The following is a 20,769-nucleotide window of genomic DNA, read 5'->3' as shown; positions in this document are numbered from 1 at the left end:
TTATTTTTGGAAGACTTATCCCCCTTTTTTTTTCTCTGTCTCTTATCCTTTTGCTCAGTTCTTATAAGGCTCCATGCAATGGTTTGAAGGAAATCTTGTGTTGAAGGTATTGTCTCCTAATAAAAGTTGCAATTCGTTCTATTGTTCTTTATGTTTTATTCTATTATAAATATTTTATTATGGGTGACTTGCTAATGTTGTTAAATGTGTCATCTTACAAGTTAGATTTTTTCTTATTCTTTTGCATAATACATATGGTTAAATGATAGGCTCTATGGAGCATATTAGGCTCTATAGTTGTAACGCCCTACTTCCTTAGAGCCGTTACTAAGTGAGTTTTTAAGACAAAACAGTGTGCAATGAACTCGCTAACCGAGGTTTTTGAACAAAAGTGTGACTAATTAAAAGTTAAGGCTGTAATCTTTGAAAATGCGTCGTTTCATTAAAACTTCTATCATTAAACATTTGGGATCCCAAAATAAGGTTTGAAAACTAATTACATCTTGAAATAAGGTTACAGTTGAGAAATCATAAAATCATAGATTATTACAGCCATTTTCGAATAAACCCCCAACCAAAACAGTCGGGCAGGCTAAACATGTACGTGTCGCTTCACGCTCTCCGTACTCATGGTTGGTTGACTCAGTCATTGCCCTTACCTGCAACACAGAGCACCCGTGAGCCGAAGCCCAACAAGAAAACTCATGCAGAACATAACATATGCAATGTATACAGTTTATCATAACAGATAATCCACAAATAAACAAGTCAACCATTAGACTAAGCAAACACGGCCATGCCGCCCCAGAAACCTTACCAAAGACCTGGGGTATCGGTTCTCACCGCAAGGATAACTCATGTATCCACCGGGCCCCGCCCTGACTATAGCATCCCATGTGCTAGGTGTTACTTTCGGCTCCGCTGCCATACCCGGCCTACGCCGCACTCGGCCCTTGCCGTTCATTTCATTACAAACATATATAACATAAATCAAGCAATCATTCAAACATATGCCAATTTATTTTAAATCTGCACCCTAACATGTGATGCAATATAGGGCCATGCCCGGCAATCATCTCATCATGCAACATGCAATATAGGGCCATGCCCGGCAATCACACTATGGGCCCACGTCCTATCCTACGGGTGTTATAGTTTTCTTACATGTATTCCGAGCCTCCTGATGCACTAAAGTCGCGAGCACGGTCCTCTAGCACGAGCCTCTCCAATAACCTAGTCACAACACACAAGAAACATCCCTCAAGACTAATCAAATCATAAAACCGTCTCCCGGGACCAATCCCACACTCTCGGGACTCCCAAATTCCTAAAACAAATCATCGGAAACATCCCCCGAACCCCCGGAGCAAAAGCTGAAAAATGCAAATTTTGGTGTCCTGAAATTGGCCTAGCGCCGCGGCTCAGCCCTACAGGGCCGCGGCGCTTAACAAGTCAGAGGCCACACCTCCCCTGGAACCAGCCTTGCGCCGCGGCGCGCCCTTACGAACCCAAAATTTCTGGGTTTCTCACCTTCAATTCCTTCATCCAAAATACCCCCAAAACAGCCCAAACTCATATCTCAACCCCAAAACTCAATTCCAAAGTTCATAGGAACCATTTAACAACTCAGAAACACAATCAAAGAAACCCAAACACACAATCAAATCCCCAAAATCCACATCTTTGATTTTCAACTTCAGAAAATATTAAACCCAAAAACAAACTTAATCAAACTTCAAAATGCTTTAATTCCTCAAACCATAACAAAAGCAAGCCTTAAATTTACTTAGAATCCTTACCTTGAATGAAGAATCCAACCCTATGCATCCTTGATTCATCTCCTAAGTCTCAAATTCAGCTCCTTCACCCCTCTTCTTCTCCTTCTTCTCCTTCTTGCCCTAGGTCTCCTTCTAGCTTTCTTTTTTCTAAATTTTGAATAAAACTATCAAAATGGGTAAGTGCCAAACCGTTCCCCCTATATAACCCAGTTGAAATTTGCCTATTACCCTTGCCAAATTACCACATTACCCCTCCTTGCTCATCCTTTCCTAACTAAACCTCAAGGGCTTACTTGTCATTTCCTATCCATTACAATTCTACCATTTTACCATCAAAACCTGTTACTCTCTATGGTTACTAACAGCTACACAAGTTACCAAAATTACCAGTCACCAAAATCTCTCAAGAACTACGTTACAAAATCCTCGAATTACTCCTAGGCTCCTCCCGAGCCGGGTATAAAATCCCGTTGTGACATTTGAGTTAACTAGCTCTCTAGGACCGTCTCGGCACGTGCATCACAATAATAACACCACACTCACGTGGCCCAAATCACAAAATACAATTATCACATATCAATACAGCTATGCCCAATCATGGCCAAAATTACAATTATGCCCTTCAAACACAGTCAGGGCCTACATGCATACTAATACACATAGTCATGCATCACAGATAAATAAATAGTCAAATAACATGCTTTAAATCATAACCATGCATTTAACTCATAAAATCACACATAAATCCCAACATGCCCTCCTGGCACACTAATCAAGGCCCTTAAGCCCTACTAGTGATTTTGGGTCGTTACAACTATCCCCTCCTCATAAAAATTTCGTCCTCGAAATTTGTCCAAACACATCAGTCAGTAAACCCGCAACTCTGACCCTGAATCCCAAGGTCCACCACCTTTACTTTAGTTCCCAACAACACTCTTTCAGGAGTAACAATCTTGCCCCGCAAGATCTCGTCTAATAGCCATACCTTGATAGCTTCTTGTTAACACCACAACCCTGCTGAAACCTCAGGGTCTGCCCAGATTACAATGACCAATTCATTGTCTTATTCCTGATTCCAGAGATACTCAAAAGTCATCACCTTACTAGATGGAATCAGTTAGTAGGCCCTGCTGGCCTAACCCTTGGTAAAACTCCAGAATTTTATGCTGAATCAAGAGTCAGAATTCTCCCTTCTTTCTCTGAACACCTTACAGATCCTTGTCTGTTATTACGCAGAGATGCAACTCTTTCCTTCCAAAGCTTTATTTCCTCATAATTTAACAACTTACGAGCTCTTAATTCTTTCAAATAGGCAGACACTCCTGCCTTAAGAAGTTTCAACGACCTCTCTGGCTTTCTCTCTGAACTAAAGCCAAACCGTAGTATTCACTATGCTTCACCTCTTATCAAGCCCTATGTCGCATTACATTAACAAGATACCAGCAACTGTCACCACAGCTAATTCATCAGGGATTACACTTCCCTTAATATCTCAAGTATTCGCCTACTCGGCGCTCAATTCTTTAAGTTATCTGATAAACTTTCAGACTGCCAATTCACTTGCAATCAACTGATAATCCCAGATTCCCACTCTGTTCTTTTCGTTCTCTAGGTCCATTCCAAAATTTAAAATACTATAGGGTCTCAATTCGATATCATCGACGCTCCATCCTGAAACTAGTTCACTTGACCCAACAACATTAACTCAAACAACAAAGTTAAAACTTTTCATGTCCAAACGTCTTACTTAAGGTCTATTGTGGTCTATCCCCACGATGCACCACCACATCACCTAACCCTTCAGGGTCCAAAGGAAAACACTAGACTCTGTCACCCGCTCGACCCTCCCGGTACGACGTACCCTAGGAGGTGGAATGATATCCATTCAGAATTCTCATTCGCAAACCAAATCTAATTGGATCCTTCATCCATTCCTGGTATCCTAACTTGTACCACCTTAGTAGGGTTCTTCTCTGCTTCGACCCAAGCCGACACTTCGGATTCCATAGCTCAGTGACCCTCACCAGTTAATCATACCTACTAATGTTACGCCAATCTCAGTCGTTGCCTTGTCCTCTTCATTACAATCTATGGTGTTATTCTTTCACTGACACACGCCTCACAGCTAGGAGTTCCGCCTCCAATTATATCTCCCCTTGCTCAATCGAGGATTTCAAACACTGATCATCCGTTTATTACTTTTCACCGCATCTGCGCCTCAACGTTATCTTTCTTACTAATACCCAACACTCAAGTACCTTATGCCATGCACAACAATCGCCTTAACGCTCCAAGGATATCAACCATGATCCATTCTTTCATCTCCCGCAAGGTTCAATCCACCCTCGCGTCAATTGCACCTGGGCGTGCACAATCCGTGATGCACTCCCACAATTCCATACCCTCATCATAGATCAGATCCTTTATGCAATCACTCTTTACTTAACCTTAACACACACACAATCCGGCCTCACTAGGTATCAATCAATTCTTACCTTGTCCTCTGAATTTCTTTCTGATGTGACACCACTCAGTCCGTCTAACCTCAAGTTTTACTGTTCTCCTCATCTCTGATGTAGTTGTCCCCGGAGATGCTTGTGCAATAGATGACGCGCTTACCAGTCTTGTTATGCCTTCAATTCTTCAGACGTTCTTCATTAGCTCATTTGCGGCTTCAGATCAAATCTCCTCATGCCTAGCCTTTCTCCTTGTAGCTCTAATCTGAGTACTCCTGATGACACCCATCTAACACTCCGTAGAACCTTACCTGAGACTCTGCCTTCTAGGTACTAACGTCTGCAGCATAATAATCAGTTGCTCACCATTTCCGTCTGGGAGTAATCCACATGCACTGCTCGTGAGCTTGAAGGGGACTCGTCCATACTGTTCATGCATTCTCTGTCTAAAGAACTTACCTGTGCTGTTGTAGCTTGAACCATTCCAGAATCTTTGTTACCAACTCCTCACACCCTACCCGGTGCAAACTAGACAATTTCCCGAACTGTCTCTATCCTCGGTTTCCAACTGGTAACCACCAGGTCATAGATCACTTCTTAGGGAAATCGTCCCACCTTGTATCCAACCTTGCACATTCCGTTCTAACCCGACGATGCTAATAATCCTCTCAGTATAACACTCTGGCTACCCCAAGGTTGAATTCCCTCGTTGCTTCAATAGATTTTCTGTCAGCCATAACCGTCCTTTACACCGTTCCTTATACCAATCCTACCTGTAGTCCGACCTTGAAGTACTCCCAAATATTTCTTTTCATACCCACAGAATTTTCCACTGGCCAGCTCAGTTTCCACTCAGTCTCTTTTGCATACTCCAGAAGGTATCCTCTACAATCCATTTGCCAGAGTTTCTTAATTCTTCTTAATAAGTATTACTATCCTCAGCCTCTCAAATAGCACCTTTGAGGAAACCTCTCTATGTCCATCTCTCTCACTGGACATTCTCAACACCGAGTCCTTCCAGTTCGTTACATGACCAAAGCATAAACCATTCTGTTAAATACTCACCCTCGAGGAATCGGCCTCGAACTACGAAAGTAGCGAGGCATTCAAGTTCTCTGTTCCCTCACCACGGGAATTCCATTCTATCATACCGAGTCATTCCATGTAGACGTCATGCCCTCGCCTGACCTCCTCTCAGGTGGCATCCTCTCCCTCACGCATACCAATAACCTCCCTGGTTCCTGTCGCCAGCTCGACCACCACCTTAGTAACCAAACTTCTTTCAAATCTCAAATTAGGTGCCCAAGCACTGTCTGGGATCCTTTCCCCTCAAAAGTGAGAATCCAACCTCGCTGCGTTCTATCAACACAAGTACCATCTTATCAATCAGACTTTTCCCCCTTTCTGGCAAACCAGAAGCCATAGAACTATCCGGGGTTCCTCTAACTCGATTATCACGAATCTAACTTTACTAGTTCCATCCTAAGAAGCACCGCCATAGCGACTCTAGCACTCATGCTCTAGACATCAACCATCAGTTCCTCGAACCACATGGCCCTCTCCGCCATCCACATGCAGACGATAAGTCCTTACATCAGAGCTGCCCGAATGCCTTAGACTATTCCAGATCTCATATCCTTAAATGGGTCGCCACCAATTCCAAATACATCCATCTGTATAAATTTCTGAAATGAACTATCCAATTCACCAAACCCATTGATCTACGCTGTCGTTACCCCTAACAGTCCAAACCAGACTTAAACATTTGCCCGTCTCCACGGTTCTCATCATGTCTTTACAATCTCTTCTAACCATTCATCATCTAGGTTCTTTCCAACCCATAAGCCCGTACTTCAGCCCGAGTACCATTTCCGGGCATCTCTCTGCCTCAACATTTAACACAACCCTCTAATCAGGATCTCTCATCCTCTTAACCAAGGGTGGAGTTAACTCTGCTCACCTATTGATAAATTCCTTGTCAGCCGGTACTCTCCTCAAAACCCGAGGATAACACCCTTTAAGCCTTTCATTAATACCCTTTTCCGTCCATACCCTCACAGTAAGCCAGCACTGGTAATCTTACTGTTAATCACATCAGAATCAGCTATTTCCCCAGAGAAATCCGCTGTTCTTCCATCCCATCTTAACCAACAAACTCCACAGCTAACTCACACACTAGCGACTCTCTGCTGCTGCTTTCAGGGATAACTGGAGATCTCAACTCCAACTTATATCTAGAATCCCCCTTTCAACCCAATATCAGGTCCACACCCTTCTAGGAACCAACAACTCGAGTTCACCTGTCAAAACTGACCCAACTCCTGAACTCTGAGGTTCATACCCTGAACCAACCCACAACTAGATCCAAATATCCACAGGTATAATGCACATACAAGCATATACTAGGTCAAGTCCACAATAATATACATTTAACTACCAGATTTTAACCTCACTAAGTATATCCATACTCATCATGCTTCATACAAGCCAATATACAGATATAACATATGAATTTAATCCAGAAAATTAACCACGTACACTCAATATGCGAACCATTATGCCAATATTCATCCATATGCATAATAGTATTATTCAGCATGCATCAATCTCAACATGCAATATTCAAGGGCCCAGCCCAACAGCATCTCATGCATATGTCATTTCATTCCTCATGCTCCATATAAATAAGCAGGCAAACAGGGCATTCAAACATATATTCAGACATGTCAATCATTCATACCAACCAACCCTGAGTCGAGCTTGTCACTGACAGCGAGCGTACATGTTCGGTCGATCTCCAGAACCAATAAACCTTGGCTCGCTCTGATACCAAGTTGTAACGCCCTACTTCCTTAGAGCCGTTACTAAGTGAGTTTTTAAGACAAAACAGTGTGCAATGAACTCGCTAACCGAGGTTTTTGAACAAAAGTGTGACTAATTAAAAGTTAAGGCTGTAATCTTTGAAAATGCGTCGTTTCATTAAAACTTCTATCATTAAACATTTGGGATCCCAAAATAAGGTATGAAAACTAATTACATCTTGAAATAAGGTTACAGTTGAGAAATCATAAAATCATAGATTATTACAGCCATTTTCGAATAAACCCCCAACCAAAGCAGTCGGGCAAGCCAAACATGTACGCGTCGCTTCACGCTCTCCGTACTCATGGTTGGTTGACTCAGTCATTGCCCTTACCTGCAACACAGAGCACCCGTGAGCCGAAGCCCAGCAAGAAAACTCATGCAGAACATAACATATGCAATGTATACAGTTTATCATAACAGATAATCCACAAATAAACAAGTCAACCATTAGACTAAGCAAACACGGCCATGCCGCCCCAGAAACCTTACCAAAGCCCTGGGGTATCGGTTCTCACCGCAAGGATAACTCATGTATCCACCGGGCCCCGCCCTGACTATAGCATCCCATGTGATAGGTGTTACTTTCGGCTCCGCTGCCGTACCCGGCCTACGCCTCACTCGGCCCTTGCCGTTCATTTCATTACAAACATATATAACATAAATCAAGCAATCATTCAAACATATGCCAATTTATTTTAAATCTGCACCCTAACATGTGATGCAATATAGGGCCATGCCCGGCAATCATCTCATCATGCAACATGCAATATAGGGCCATGCCCGGCAATCACACTATGGGCCCACGCCCTATCCTACGGGTGTTATAGTTTTCTTACATGTATTCCGAGCCTCCTGATGCACTAAAGCCGCGAGCACGGTCCTCTAGCACGAGCCTCTCCAATAACCTAGTCACAACACACAAGAAACATCCCTCAAGACTAATCAAATCATAAAACCGTCTCCCGGGACCAATCCCACACTCTCGGGACTCCCAAATTCCTAAAACAAATCATCGGAAACATCCCCCGAACCCCCGGAGCAAAAGCTGAAAAATGCAAATTTTGGTGTCCTGAAAATGGCCTAGCGCCGCGACTCAGCCCTACAGGGCCGCGGCGCTTAACAAGTCAGAGGCCACACCTCCCCTGGAACCAGCCTTGCGCCGCGGCGCCCAAGAACAGGGCCGCGGCGCGCCCTTACGAACCCGAAACTTCTGGGTTTCTCACCTTCAATTCCTTCATCCAAAATACCTCCAAAACAGCCCAAACTCATATCTCAACCCCAAAACTCAATTCCAAAGTTCATAGGAACCATTTAACAACTCAGAAACACAATCAAAGAAACCCAAACACACAATCAAATCCCCAAAATCCACATCTTTGATTTTCAACTTCAGAAAATATTAAACCCAAAAACAAACTTAATCAAACTTCAAAATGCTTTAATTCCTCAAACCATAACAAAAGCAAGCCTTAAATTTACTTAGAATCCTTACCTTGAATGAAGAATCCAACCCTATGCATCCTTGATTCATCTCCTAAGTCTCAAATTCAGCTCCTTCACCCCTCTTCTTCTCCTTCTTCTCATTCTTGTCCTAGGTCTCCTTCTAGCTTTCTTTTTTCTAAATTTTGAATAAAACTATCAAAATGGGTAAGTGCCAAACCGTTCCCCCTATATAACCCAGTTGAAATTTGCCTATTACCCTTGCCAAATTACCACATTACCACATTACCCCTCCTTGCTCATCCTTTCCTAACTAAACCTCAAGGGCTTACTTGTCATTTCCTATCCATTACAATTCTACCATTTTACCATCAAAACCTGTTACTCTCTATGGTTACTAACAGCTACACAAGTTACCAAAATTACCAGTCACCAAAATCTCTCAAGAACTACGTTACAAAATCCTCGAATTACTCATAGGCTCCTCCCGAGCCGGGTATAAAATCCCGTTGTGACATTTGAGTTAACTAGCTCTCTAGGACCGTCTCGGCACGTGCATCACAATAATAACACCACACTCACGTGGCCCAAATCACAAAATACAATTCTCACATATCAATACAGCTATGCCCAATCATGGCCAAAATTACAATTATGCCCTTCAAACACAGTCAGGGCCTACATGCATACTAATACACATAGTCATGCATCACAGATAAATAAATAGTCAAATAACATGCTTTAAATCATAACCATGCATTTAACTCATAAAATCACACATAAATCCCAACATGCCCTCCTGGCACACTAATCAAGGCCCTTAAGCCCTATTAGTGATTTTGGGTCGTTACAATAGTTATCTGTGTTGTTTTTTAGTTTTTTCTACTGTTATTTAAATCTATTGAATAATTTGTGCCAAATTCTGCACTGGCTTGTTTTGCTTGCTGAAACTAGTTTAATATGTTTGCTATATCTTTATATGCTTGCTATCGTAATTTTTATGTTGATGTCTATATATGTATATAAGAAACTAGTTTTATGGCTCTTTTGCATATTTAAACTTTGTTTATTGTTTTATTGCGATAAGCTTTGGAGAGATAATAGATAATGTGTGAAACTTGATGTATTGCTTGTACTCTTTTGAATCTTTTCTTGTTCTATATATTTTCTCTAGTTTTCTTTGTTATTCTTTGGATTTAGCCGATACAAATGGTGAATCCTTGTGTTGTCCTTATTAACACTTTGCAAACAATAGCTTAAAAGTTGTTTTTTCTCTTTTGGATAATTATCTATCAGCACTGGTAGATAATTTAGGGTTATGATGAATCTACACTACATATATATAATATGGCCAAATGTGTTTAGTACTTCTACATATCTAAGCTTATGCTTTCTACATATACTCATGTGAAGTGATCTCGTGTTTTCCATTTATTCTTTTAAATTTCTGTTGAGAGTTTAGCTGTGGAATAAAAGAGACATTGGTAACTATGCTCTCTCTGATATATTTTACTTGCACTAATTTTATTCCAATGGGTAACTAGTTCATATACTGTAAACTTTAGGATAGAAAAGTTCAAAAATTTCTTTACTCTGTCATTATTTTGTGCTTGACTAGTACTAGAGAAGGTGAGGCTTTTAACTATCCAGAAGCTGTAATATTCATGCACAGAGTCATTTGTTACAGCTATACTTAAAAGATATCTTTGTGATATTACAGCTATACTTATACTAGAGAAAGTAGATTCATATTGTTTTATGCATAATTTTATGAAATAAATGAATATTGCATTTGGTCTGGGATTTCTTTTTCTTCTGTTGTTATATGAATATGTCTGTTGTTATAGCCAGCCATGGGTAAAGTTTCATGAGCAATTTTTTCTTCAAATAATGCATGTGTCATGTTGTTTATGGTATATCTTAGTTTCTTGTTAATTATTTAATTATTTAGGTTTCTTCCTCCAATAATGGATGTGAGATTCTATCTAGTCTAGTATTGGTTATCTGAAAATCTCATCTTCTCAAGCTTCAGATTTTTTTTTAATTCATTTTGGTATCTTAGTAGTGATCATTGCAAGCATAACAGTTGTTATAGGTCCTTTCTTTCATTCTCTCTCTCTCTCTGACCATTTCTAAATGTTGATGTTTGTCTGTGTTGCTCTTATAGATATATTTGTTATCTTGATACATTTCACAAGCCTTGTTTTAAGTTTCATGTTTTGTTGCTTCAGTCATTATTTTGTATGGTAGTACATCTTGCTATACCTTGTTGTTTTGTCAAGTTTTGGAGTTATTACAAATTTAATTTAAACTTTATATGCTTACAGGTGGAAACTAGCTTAAGTCTTATGTTCTTAATAATAAAAGGACTTTTTTTTTACAATGTGCAGGTATATTGAGATGATTTCTTTGGAGCAATTCTTGACAACATTTGTAGTTGAGGCCTTTAGAATGGAAGAATGTATTTCACTAATTTTTGTATACATTTCTTGTTTTGTATTTAGTGATAAAGGAATCTGAATTGGGCATAAATTATGTTGTAATATGATTTCTTAAGCCTAGACTAGTAGACTAAATATTGTAATTACATTTGAGTAATTAATAAAAATCTATTTATGTTACTTTATTTGGCTTCAACTTTCATATTTGTTTTCCTAGTTTTGTGTAAGTAAAAAAAGATTATGTTTCTCTAATCTAATATAACACATGTGCTATACTAAAGTGTAGTATAACACAAAAAAAGTATTATACTAAAGTATAGTATAACACAAAAAAAAATGTTATACTAAAGAATAGTATAACACAAAAAAAGTGTTATACTAAAGTGTAGTATAACACAAAAAAAGTGTTATATAATCGACTATAAATAACATAATTCAACACTTATCTATATATTAAAATAACACAGAAATTGTGTTATCGTTGACAGTACAATAACACATCTGTATAACACTGATAAAGTGTTATGTAAAGTACCCTGACCTACGATAACATAGTCGGTCTTAACAAATCAGAAAGTGTTATCGTATGTTTTGATAACACATTTTCGGTGTTATTAAAAGCATTTTTTCTTGTAGTGATAAGAGTTTGAAATACTTCTTCACTCAGAAGGATCTGAACATGAGACAGAGGCGTTGGTTGGAGCTGGTTAAGGACTATGATTGCGATATCATTTATCACCCAGGGAAGGCCAATGTGGTGGCAGATGCGTTGAGTAGGAGGGGCCCAGGACATTTGTACAGTTCCACCCAGATCTCAAGAAAGTTAGCTGATGAGATGGCCAGTGCAAAGATAGAATTGGTGGTGGGCCAGTTAGCTAATATTACCTTGCAGTCGACCCTGCTAGAGAGGATTAAGGAGGGACAATTGGTGGATGCACAGTTGCAGGAAGTTAGACAGCATATCTTGGCAGGGACAGCTAAATATTATTCTGTTTCTGAGACTGGTATGCTTCGATATCAGGGAGGGATTTGTGTTCCGGCAGATGAGGGGATCAAACGAAAGATACTGGATGAGTCTCACACTACGCCATACTCGCTTCATCCGAGTACCACGAAGATGTATCAGGATCTACGGACATTATATTGGTGGCCCGGGATGAAGAAGGATGTGGTGGAGTATGTGGCTAGATGTTTGACATGTCAGCTGGTAAAGGCTGAGCATCAGCGACCAGCGGGATTGCTTCAGCCTTTGGGTATCCCAGAGTGGAAGTGGGAGGACATCATGATGGATTTTGTGGGAGGACTACCCAGGACAGTGGGACTTTGTGACTCGGTGTGGGTAATAGTAGACAGATACACCAAGTCAGCTCATTTTCTGCCAGTGAAGTTGACCTATACAGTGGAACAGTATGCAGAATTGTATGTGAGGGAGATAGTTCGTCTCCATGGGGTTCCAAAGTCTATAGTATCTGATCGAGACCCTATCTTCACCTCCAAGTTTTGGGGAGCTCTGTAGAGAGCTATGGGGACCCAGTTGAAGTTTAGCACAGTTTTTCATCATCAGACTGATGGACAGTCTGAGAGGACGATTCAGGTATTGGAGGACATGCTTAGAGCATGTGTGATTTATTTCAAGGGATCTTGGAGTAAGTATCTTCCGTTGATTGAATTCTCGTATAACAACAATTATCAGTCCACGATTGGAGTGGCTCCTTACGAGATGTTATACGGAAGGAAGTGCAGATCACCCATTCATTGGGATGAGATAGGTGAGAGAAAGTATTTGGGGCCAGACATGGTTCAGAAGACCAATGAGGCTATTGAAAAGATTCGAGCCAGAATGCTTGCTTCACAGAGTAGACAGAAAAGCTACGCTGACCCCAAGCGTAGGAACGTGGAGTTCCAGGTTGGGGATCATGTGTTTCTGCGAGTTTCACCACTGAGAGGGGTGAGGAGATTGGGAGTAAAGGGCAAGATGAGCCCTTGGTTTGTTGGACCTTTCGAGATTCTTGAGAGGATTGAACAGTTGGCTTACAGGTTGGCCTTGCCACCGTCGCTGCCTGTAGTTCATGATGTGTTCCATGTCTCCATGTTACGGAAGTATGTTTCAGATACGACACATGTGTGCTGAAGTATGAGGACTTAGAGTTACAGACAGACTTGTCCTATGAAGAGCGACCAGTTAAGATTTTGGATCGAAAGGAAAAAGTTCTACGGAATAAGACAATTCCGTTAGTTAAAGTGTTGTGGATAAATAGCAAGTTCGAGGAAGCGACCTGGGAGTTAGAGACAGCGATGCGAGATTAGTATCCCGAACTATTCAGGTAAATTTCGAGGATGAAATTCTCAGTAGGAAGGGATAGTTGTAATGACCCAAAATCGCTAATATGTCTTAAGAGCCTTGATTAGTGTGCCGGATGGGCATAATTGGTTTATGTGTGAATTTATTGATTTAATGCATGATTACATGATAAGCATGCTTGTATGATTATATGAATATTAATGCTATATTTGTGAGAACCACATTATTATGTGGGTAAATCTGCAGCGTGTGACTTGAGGCGATCCTAAGGAGCTAGTTAGCGGGAAGTCACAATGGGGTTTATGTGAACCTAAAAAGTAAATTTATGGAGCTTCCGTTATCCACCAGTATTCTCCGTACCCTTCGGTTGGCGAGCTGCACGGTTACCACCAACGGATCATTGTGTGGGAATTGGATGTGGCTTGCATCCTCTTTCATGAAAATAATTGGTTGCTTTTCTAATCACTGTTATTTCGATAGCCGCTGCTGTAGGATGAACTCCACTCCGTTATGAGCCTTCAACTCATTGATGTACCTCTTTTAGGCCCCGTTGCTCGTGCTCGCCAAATGAGGTCCTCCAACAATAGTGGTTATATATCCTCCTACTATTGGAGGAGGATCGACCTGATTCGCCTGAGCTCCAAATTGGCCTATCGAAGCTCCTGGGACTGACTGAGAATTTTGCCCGACAGGCTGATTGGGAGCTACCAATTTTGGGCGTACTGAGCCAATGGTCCAACTCAAATGAGAGTCTCAATTTCATCCTTCAGCTACCGGCAGTCATCAGTGTTATGACCGATGTCATTGTGGAATCGGTACAATTTTGAAGGATCTTTCTTCGCCCTCTGGTTTTTTAAAGGTTTTGGCTTCTTCCATGGGAGGCAATTAGAATTAGCCAGAAAGATATGCTCACGAGTGTCTGTTAGGTCGGTATAAGTAGTGTAAATGGGCTTGGAACTTCTCCACAGCCTTGTTTTTCTTCGTTCCGCTCTGGTCGCCCTCACCATTCCCCTTCCTTTTGTTATTCCCCCCTTGGTTATTCTGGATAACTGCCTGAGTCGTAGCTGCAACATCTGTTACTGCTCCAACGGGTTGGACAGGGGTCTAGTTGGTTCCTGTGACAGAAACTCGTGCCTCCTCCAGGTGTATCCATTCCTGAGCTCGAGCCAGAAATGCATCTACGCTTTTAACTCCTTTTCTTTGGAGTTCTTTCCACAGGTCGCCCCCGACGAGGATTCCCGTTCTCATTGCCATGAGCTTGGAGCTGTCATCAGCGTCCCTATCTCATGCAGCAACATTGGCAAATCTGCTAAGGTATGCTTTCAATGTCTCGCCAGGTTGTTTCTTTACGTTGGCCAATGAATTGGCTTCGACTCGAGCTGCCTGCGAAGCTCGGAATGCTCTTTTAAACTCGGAGGAAAATTTCTTCCACGAGCTTATCGAATGCCTCTTGTATTGTTCAAACCACTGTCTAGCAGGTCCGACCAGAGTTGTAGGGAACAAGATACACCTTAGATCGAGCCCAACATTATGGGCCATCATCATAGTGTTAAACATTCCGAGGTGATCAGAAGGATCTCCATCTCCATCAAACTTCGACATGTGTTGCATCCTCATCTGAGTTGCAATCGTCCTTTTCCTTCCAGATAAGAGTCTTTTCATTTGCTCTTCCATTAGAGCCAGTCTTTCAAGGGTTTGGTCCCTAGTCCCTAGGTTAGCTGGGGGTTGTTCAACAGCTCCCGTCCTATTATATACGTTTGACGGGATATTGTCCCTCCAAGTTTGAGCTTGGTTATGTGGGGCATTCCCATTGTCGCGTACAATGGACGGACCTCCCTCGTGTCAAGTACAGCTAACATCCTCATCCCGAGATGGATACATTCTCTGTGAGTTTAAATGATCGCGCAGGTCAGATTGTGGATCACTTACAGGTCGCGATTGAGATTAAGGGCCTGGGTTCTCAACACGCGTTCGTGGGGCGAAAGTATTTGCGGACGAGGGAGGATTTCTCCTACTGTTCCCATGAGCTGGAACATCTCGTTGAGGACGAGGTGGTGTTGGATGTCTTACAGGCGACGAAGGATGCCTTATGGGCGAGGCTATCCTCGTTCCATCAAGACGGACTAATCTAGCCCGCCTTGGTTCTATTCCAATGTCCCTAGTTCTCTGTACCTGAGGCTCTGATCGTGGCACAGAAGGATTTGTTGGAGCATTGTGCCTTCGTGAGCTTGTCCCAGCCCCTCCCTGCGGATTGTTATGGGCATTTCTAGGAATTTGTGAAGAAGGTACAGAGCTTGGGGTCGCAATCTTGACCGGCCGACTGACATGCTGATGATGACCCCTGTGATGACCAGTGGGCTGGGCATTCTGGTGGTTTCGCCTTGAAGGCACAGAACTCGAAGTGGCGGTTCTAACAGATCGACTCAGTTTAGACTGGTTATTCCTGTGGGACTTATGAGACCCACTTTTCCTCTTTCTGACATTAATGTCGGTTGCAAGAGGGGGTAACCGAGCCAAGACCTCATCAATCTTCCTATTTTCCTTAGTGAGATGGCTTCTTAACTGGGCATTTTCTATCTTGACAGCAGTCAGGTATCCTGGATTAGGATTTGGCGTTAGTGACGCTGAACTTCCAGTATCGTCTTGACCCGCCGGTTGTTTTCCCAGACATTGCTGAACATCGGGCCTCTTTCATTGGGAACAGCAGAATGATGGGCCTCCTGCCCACCAGGATGTTCTATCTCATTATCATGCATTGATCAAGTGAACACCATGATGAAAGTTGACTAGAACTTGTGAAGCACTAATTTCCTCTCAATGAAAGCACCAAACTGTTGACGCGATTTTTTACAAACAGTATATTTAGAAATTAAACGGGTAGATTAGTTAGATTATAAACTGCAATGAAATAGTAAGCATTCACTCAAAAGCACAGAACTTTTACGTTGTTCAGTGGTGAAAATCCACCTAGTCCATGAGTCAATATTATTACTTTTTATCTCTATTTCTGCTGAGTTTCGGTAATACAAAAATAATAGTTCCCCTTCTTCCTGTCCAATATTCCTAGTATTTATAGGAGAATTTCATGGACAAGTTTGGGTAATTGTGTTAATAAACCGCGTAATTAAATAAGGTATATAATTAAAACAGATTATTCTCATTTACATTGGGATATGATTTGATAATAGAATAAATATACTCCTGCTATCTCGGATAATAAATGATATATATATATATGATACATCTTGGTCATTAATGAGCGTATAAAGAATCCCCGAATCTCCTGGGATCCTTCAGTATGCGTTATGTCTAGGTTCTCATGAGTTGAATATCTCACCCGAGCTCGTGTTTAACAACTACCTTACTCTGAGCTCGTAGTAAATTCAGAGCACCCAAAGTTGGATTTGACCATCATGAGTCTCGAACTCGATTGTTACCTTAAGTATTGGTCAGATAATAACCTGTATATCGTGCACGAACTGGATTGAGTCTCGAGTTGCTCACATCATTAATAACCAGATATTCTACTTTGTTATTTTTCTACATATTTACCTCTCAGCTGTACCCGAGCTGAATAATTGAACTCGTGTTAATTTTAGGGTACAACATATTTGTATAGAGAAAAATTATGTAATAGCTATTCTAATATAAATTAAATTTTATCATGTACTTTGATTATTATTATTTATATATTTACATAATTTTTTGTCTCTGTATAAATATATTTTTTATTATAATAACAGTGCATGTTTTGCATGAGCTTCCATCACTAGTGTGTGTATATATATATATAATATTTCTCAATAGTTATTACCCGTGGATGGTTACCATAGATCACTAAATATGTTTTTGATAAGGAATTATTATAACGATGATGAAAATAAATAAATAAAATATATAAAATCAATAATTTCGAATTTTTTAGATTAATTAGGTAATAAATATTAGTTGGAAAAATAATGGTCACACTAATTATTCTCATTAATTCCAAAATGATTTTTTTTTCTAATGGAATAGATAAAATGAATGAATCAAGAATGAAGAATGAATATTAAATAAGATTCATTTTTTATTCTTTAATTAATAAATATGTGACTATCATGTTATCAGGTAGCCTTTCCAAAAGTTTGAAAAAATCAAAATTTATTTTTAGAAATATTAATTAACAATTATAAATATGAATTATTGATTTTAATCCAATAATTAATATTAAAGTAACTATTCATGGTAGTAACCATTAATAATGCTCATATGTATATATATTTATATATATCAGGTATGATGGAGAAACTGAAGTTAGCCCATGAAAAAGATGCATGTATTTTCACTTTTCTAATTTTGGGTTTGCCTTGTCGACCAACATGACATTATCGTCTTTCATCAATTATTGAAGTTGCCAATTGAATTGGATCAATTGAGACATTAGAACCTTGGGTATGGTTAACTTTCAGGAACTTGTGTCATATGGTTCTCTAAAATATATTATATGCTATTATTTTAAAATGTAACAAATATATGTATGAAAAATTATTAAGTAGTGATTGTTTTTAATTAATACCTATAAGTAATTTTAGTGTTTTCACTTCGACATATGAATAAGTTGTAATTCTTCTTTACGTGATATTGTATAATGTAGTTACAGAAGACTTCCCGCAAATTTTTAAGAAATTTCAGATGATTTAGGATGTCAAAATCAAAATTTAAATAGTTTGTTGCACACTCGTATAAATATCGAAACAAATACGCCTGCAACAAGTTGTTTGAATCTTGATTTCGGCATCCTATATACTTCAGAATTTCCTGAAAATTTGTGGGATGTCTCATGTAACTACATTATATACTGTCATATACAAAAATAAAATTGTAACTTATCCATATGTCGAAAATACTAAAAATACAAATCGGAAGTGAAAAAAAACAGTTCCTACTATAGTTAAATGATGAAAATTGTTGACACTTACATATGTTGTCTCAGTGTCTACATGAACTCACCCTTTACTAGGCTCAAAAAGTGTGTCACGCCACATGTCAACAATACCAAATTATTGTCTTCAAGCATCAGCATCCGCCTACTAAAAATGAAATCATTTATACATTTTTAGACCCTGTATTTTGTATCATTACTTATTTAGATCATGTGTTTTGAGAAATTATTTTTTAGACCCTATGTTTTGTAAAATTGTTCAAATAGAACCCTAAACCGAATTTTTGTCAAAGTTTTATCAACTAAAATTGCAAATAATTCACCAATCTAACAATTCATAACAAAAATAAAATCATTCTGCTTAAAAACTGTGTTGTTCTATTCAATTTTTTCTTTATCAAAATTGAGTTTAGGAGTCTATTTAAACTATTTTAAAAAATATAAAGTCCAAAAATAAATTTTTTAAAACACAGGGTCCAAAAAAAAATATAAACTCATTCAATCATTTGAATATCAACACCTATACATCTAGATCATTAAAGTACTCCAGTGTTTTTTATTAGCCAAAATAACATCTTTTCATATCGAATCCGCTCAAAATATGAAAATTCCTACAATGAGAATAATTGTTAATAAATAAATAAATTGATATTTAATTGAATTAACACTATAAATATTTTATCTCAAGCTTTAGATTAACTTTAGCCCTATCTAGCTATGGAATTCTTGACAAATGTATGAATGTAGAATTGACTGTGTTTCTATTTGTTCAGCTCTATTATTGGACTAATGCACGCAAGCATTCTAGTAGAGATAACTCTTTAGCAGCTTTCAGCGATTCAACAAAGTTTGATATCAATACTGAGTATTGTTTGTGAAGTGAAGTTGTGACCATTAGTGATATCCAATTTTTTTAAATCCAATTTTCTTAAATGCAATTATATAAATGAATAAATAGTATTTTTATCTTCCCAGACTATGACCGATTCTAATCGTGCCCCTCGAATAATTCGTGATATTAAAAAAAATTTATGAACTATACACGTTACTAAAACATAGGAATCTAATAAATTTCATCCTAGGTGGCTAACGAAATAGTCATGTAGCATTTTGGCTGCTAATGTGGCAATGCCACAAGTGAAATAATTAGTAATTTTGCCCCCCAAACTTTGACTACTACTAAATCGTGTTCCTTTTATTAAAAAAATTAATTTAAAAATTAAAACCTTAAAAATAATTAAAAAGCAATTTAAAAGATTAAGAAAACATATAAAAAGTTTTCAATTCTTTTCTTTTACAATATAAAATAAATCTATTTTAAAATAAAAATAAAAAATAAATCCTGAAACTAAGTTTTTTTCCCTAACTAAGTTTTTTTCCCTTTTAATAATTTTTTAAATTAATTTTTTAATAAAAGATGCACGATTTAGTAGTGGTCAAAGTTCGAGGGAAAAAATTGTAAATTATTCTACACGTGATATTGATGTGGCACTACCACATCAACGGCCAAAATGTCACGTCATATTTTGTTAGCCACGTATGACGAAATTTAATAAAAGTCTCACATTTCAATAAGGGTTTTTTTTCAGCTGCAATCCTCATTTTTTACACTTTGCAACACTTAGGACCCCAAAAGTTGATTTTGTATCAGTTTGGTCCCCAACCTTTTCAAATCATATCATTTAGGTCCTAAAATAATATTTCTATTTCTTTTTCTTTTAAAATACATAAAAAAATACAAAATAAATGTTGAATCATTCTTAAAATATTTGGAAATTTAATTTATGACAATAACAAACATAACATGAGAAAAAAATATTTTCATGACATTTTTAAAAATACATAATATTTTTTAAAAATTAAATTAATGTTTCATTAAAAGAAATTATTACCTAGTTGTTTTATAATTAATATTGATAACTATATTATCTTGATTATCTTGATATTATCAATTTTTATTATGTTTATGCTTATTTATTTCATATTTTTTTTAACTTAATAGTGTATATAAAGTTATTTATGTGCATATATATATATGTATGATTTGTTATAAGTTGCATCATAGAAAAAATTTACAAAATAAAAATAAATATATATATGATAAATATTGATAATCTCTTGATAGTTCAGTTATTAATATTAAAAAAAATATAGGTAAAATTTTGTTTTAATGAAGCACTAATTTAATTTGTAAAACTATTAAATATTTTTAAAATGTGATGAAAATAAATTTTTTTTCAATGCCATGTTTGATATTGTCAAAAATTAAGTGGTCCAATTTTTTTAAAGATTGATTCACATTTTTTTATATTTTATTTATGTATTTTGAAAGAAAAATAAATAAATAAATAATAGCATTTGTGGACCTAAATGATACGATTTGAAAATGTTGGGGACCTAACTGATACAAAATCAACTTTCGGTACCTAAGTGTTACAAAGTGTAAAGAATGAGGACTGCAACTAGAAAAAAAAAACCTTTTCGATAACATTATAGTTTTGGGGAATTTTTAACATCACAAATTATTCGGGGAGCACAATTTGATAGTGATCATAATTCGTGG

This window comes from Humulus lupulus, chromosome X, assembly GCF_963169125.1.
Source record: "Humulus lupulus chromosome X, drHumLupu1.1, whole genome shotgun sequence".
NCBI classification, from domain to species: Eukaryota; Viridiplantae; Streptophyta; class Magnoliopsida; order Rosales; family Cannabaceae; genus Humulus; species Humulus lupulus.
Note: the sequence above shows the minus strand (reverse complement) of the source record.